Here is a 4896-nt window from a genome sequence, read left to right on the forward strand (position 1 = left end):
AAATTCTAGAACTTTTGCTGACCTAATTTCCTGCGATCTGAGATAATTATAATTATTTCCTAATTTTTTGATGTATTTTTCAAATTTGTATATTTCCTTTTTTCCGCGATTTTCTCTTGCCATCTAGTGACGAAAGAGCGAGCCTATAGTCGCTCGTAACACGCACTTAAAAAAGATACGGCCGCCTCCATTGTTTTGTTTTGACAGGTCGCTTGAACAAATAAATAATTAATAATCAGACAGGATTTTATCGAATGTTTTTAAAATAAAAAATTATTAGCCATGGAAGAGGTAGGTAGTATATTTTTGAAAATATCAAATTACTTTTCCCAACACTATGCGTGCGACAGGTATAAGACGCCTTCACGATGTGAACATAACCTTGGTAAATATGAAGGAAAATTTTTTTTAAATTAACAATTAAAATATTTATCGTATCATAATTTTACATAGAATTAAAAGCATTCGAGAACAACGCGTCGGCAATGTGCAAGATGCAAGTGCACTCCTCACCAAGAGGGGAAAGAAAATAAAGGACAACGATTTTTTAAAGTGTCTAAGGTAAGAAAATACAGTTTGTGGATTCATCGGCGGCCATATTATTTTTAAGTGCGGTTGGCACGTCATGCTCGGAATGTTTTGAACTATACGTACGTATGATTTTTCCAGGTGAGTGTGTGTGTGTGTGTGTGTGCATACTTCTAGCAACATAAAAGTGCTCATTTTCAGTTCCTCTAGTTTGGTCTCCTTACGTCTATTCTTCATGGTACTCTCCTCTGTAGAGCCTTAGTTCTACTCATCTTCCATCTGCTTTCATCAGAAAAAGATCAACTGACTAATCACCAATCGCTATCCTTAGAAAAGAACAGGGCTACTTTCTCGATTCGTCATCTCTTTCTATTCCCTGGACTACTTCCGATAGCCGTAGTCAGCGGCCCTGTGCTATATGTCGATGGTATAGAGCACAGAGAATAGACATAAAAAGACATGAAAAGAATGTTATGCATGGGCTTCACCAAAAACGGTCACTTTTCTGTTGCCAGAAGCACGCGCCCACACACACATACATGTGTAAAATCACACTCACGTATAGTTCAAAACTTTCCAAGCGTGGCGTGCCAACCGCACTAAAAAAAAACTATTTCGTGAAATGTTTGTGGAATAAAATATTATTCGCCATGGAACAAGTAGGTAGAATGTTTATGAAATATCTAATTACTTTTACCAACACTATGTGTGCGGCAGATAAGCGACGCGTTCGTAACAAAAACATACAACTTAATGAAAGTCTTGTACACTATACACTTGAAACCATACTTATTGGAAACTTTCGCTTTTATACAGCGATTTTTAATTTTAACATCTTAGCCTTTATTTGCAAACTATTAATTGTTCAATCATTATTTATTTATATTTGACTCGTGCTCCCATCGACGGTCATATATTTTTAAATTGCGGTTGGCACGCTACGATCAGGAAGCTTTTAACTATACGTGTGATTTTGCACATATGTGTGTGCGTAGCTCTAGCAACCAACCCCATGCATGCATCGCCCCCACTTTTCTGTTCTCTTCGCATCCGAAGGGGTATCGTAGTTCAAATAAATCCAATAGATGGTGCTCCGATCAGGTAAGCCTGTTTTCTGCATCTTTTGAATTGTTTTGTATTGGCGAATTGTGTGGAGAGTTTTTTCTAATTTCTAGTCCAAAATCATGGGATTAAAATGTGTAGCTCCAAAGAAATTAAATGGTGGCAACAGGCTATTCGCAGAGATGGCATTAATTTACGATATAGAAATCCAGTTTGTGAACAACACTTTTGGGAAAGTGGCATAATTTGGAAGGTAGAAGTTAAAGGCCCAGGTGGAAGTGTAAAGTCCACGGTATGTTAATTTCGTTTCTTATTATTTTTTTGATATTTATTTTCTTTAACTACATGGTTTCTAAAAATCTAAATCAATTATGAATAAAAAAGATTCCGTAGGAAAGATCACATATATTTATAATAACTCATATATAGTTAAAAATTTGTTTTAAAAATATTTTAGAGGTATAAAAAAATTAAAAGTTTATACTCATGAAAGAAAATTATCTATAACAAAACTCGTGTAATTTTAAACCAAACAGAAGAATTTTCGACTAAAATGATGAATATTTAATTGAAATATTGGAATTTTTAACCAAAAAGATGAATTTAAAATTAAAGGAGACATTTTTAAACAAATATTTAAATTTTAAACTGGAAAAAAATAAATTTTTAACAGAATATGAACTAGTTACATTTTTAGTAAAAAAAAGTGACTTTCATCTAAACTGATGTATTTTCAATTTAAGAAAATTAATTTTCAAGAAACGAATTCATTTTCCAACCAAGTAAATTTATGTGTACCCTAAAAGAAGAATTTTTAACTAAAATGATGAATATTTCACTGGTAAATACTTAAATTCTCAATCAAAAAGAAGAATTTTTAAATAAGAAGATTAACTTTCAAAGAAAAAACTCATTTCCTACCAAAAAAGTCGATTTTTTAAGAACATAGACGAGTTGTTCACGAAATAAATAAATTTTTAATTTAAAAAGACAAACTTACATCCAAATTGTTGTATTTTGAACTAGAAAAGGTCGATTTTTCACCCGAAATAGTTAAACTTTCTACGGGAATATTAAAATTTTTAGATAAAAAATTAACTTACGACAAACTAGTTACATTTTTAAAAAGAGATCAATTTTCAATTAGAATGATAAAGCTTCCCACAAAATTAATTTTTGACGAAAGAGTTCAGCTTCTAACCGCAAGCAGTTGAATTTTCTAAAAAAAAAAGGTAAATTCTTAACGAACAATGTAAACAAAATTTTATATTGTAATTTAGAAATATTTCCTTTTCAAAATAATACTTCTACTCTAAAAACTACTTAGAGCACTCTCTTCTTTTAAACTTCAGAAGAAGGAAATTTTTAATTGTGACGAATTTTCACTTCGAACAGGGATTTTTTAAACTCCTTTTACCTGAATCTCAGTTTTAATTTTCTTATTCCCCTTCTATGTCAAAAATTCTCTGTCCCAAAGGAATTTTCATTTCTTGACCGAAATTCCCTGTCCTAGAATAAATACAATAATTATTCTCAAGCATATGATCTGCAACTGTAGATGAAGTAAATTCGCTATTTTCAAATTCTATTTTCGGTCATTTCGCGGTTTTTTCCAAGTCTTTCCCAGTCTCCCGCTCAAGTCGCCACCATGATTATAAACAAATTATATATAAATATATATTTTTTAGAGAGCGGAAATGTATAGATGAATTGATAGAAGAGTATATTATAAGGCTAGTGAATAATGTTTAAATATTATTATTACTATTAATATTATTAGTCAAATAATATTGTCAATGAATTCTTCAAATTTGCAACAATTACAGTGGTTTATAAAATTATTTAATTAATTACGTAAGCGAAAAAACAATGGAAAAATATTAATAAAATTCAAACTATTTTCAGAATACTCATCCTTATATTCAATTTTCCTTTGAAGTTTGGTCTCCTTAAGTCTATTCTCCATGATATAGAGCATAGTGGTGGCCAGCCCCGTGCATCGCCCCCACTTTTCTGTTTTCTCACGATCCGGAGGGGAACTGTCGGTTAAACTAATCCAACAGATGGCGCCACAAAAAGTAGGTCTGTCTTTTTCATTGAATTGCATTGAGAAAAAGCAAAAATAATAAAAAATATTGATGCTGTTTGCAAATAAACAAAACAAAAATTTATGAAAAAATAAGAGTAACTATTACTAATTATTTAAAAAAAGAAAAAGTCATGAAAATATGTAATTTAATATGAATAAAATTTAATTTTAAGATACATTTTGAAAGCAGTTCGAGCTTTATATTTTTGTGATTTACTTTGCTCATATTATTGATTTCATTATTTGGTAAAGTTAAACAAAAATTATTTTTTGTTAAAATTATAAATGTAGCTAATGACAAAATTAATAATATTGAAGAACTCAATGACAAGAATATCTAAAACATATACATGATCAGAAGAATTAATTAAAAATATATGACGCATCGCAAATATAAATATAATTATAATTAACATATGTAAGACTACATCTTAAAATGCACAGTAAAAAATCTTTGTAACTTTAAAATCTTAACAATTTTAAGTTTTGAAGAAAATATTTTTTTAAAGTAATAGTAATTGTAATTGAAATGTTTGAGCGAATTATTTGGTAAAAAGTAAATGAAAAGACCGATAAATGAAAAAATAGATTTAACATTATTTAATATAATGAATATATTTATTGTATATATTTAAATTCACTTTTTTCGTTCAGCTGGACACCTACCCAAAGTATGGAAAAACTGAAATTTTGTACATAACAATTTGTTACGCTTTAATAACTGATCAGGAAAGCTTTACTAGGTAGTCTGATAAGTACCTGAAAATTCTAAGAGATGGCATTAGTATTCATTAATGTGAACCATTTTCGTCGAGATTGATCCTTCAAATGACGTCTGTCAAAACTTCAGCCATTTATATTTACGCATTTACAAGTTACAGCATTGAGAAGCGACTAACCTCCGAGTTTTTTTAATATGGAAAAATCTGAATTTCGAGTTTTGATCAAACACTACTATCTTCGCAAGAAAACGATATCCGAGACCAAGGCCAAGCTGGATAAGTATTACCCGGACTCTACACCGTCGATTGGAACGATTCATAAGTGTTTTACCGAGTTTCGTTGTGGCCGTATGAGCACATTTGATGCTGAACGATCTGGGCGCTCAAAAGAGGTCCGAAGCGTCCAAAAACGCAACAATGTGTCGGAAAGGTTATGGCCTCCGTATTTTGGGATGCACATGGCATAATATTCGTGGACTATCTTGAAAAAGGTAA

The sequence above is a fragment of the Belonocnema kinseyi genome, chromosome 8 (genome assembly GCF_010883055.1).
Source record: "Belonocnema kinseyi isolate 2016_QV_RU_SX_M_011 chromosome 8, B_treatae_v1, whole genome shotgun sequence".
Taxonomy (NCBI): domain Eukaryota; kingdom Metazoa; phylum Arthropoda; class Insecta; order Hymenoptera; family Cynipidae; genus Belonocnema; species Belonocnema kinseyi.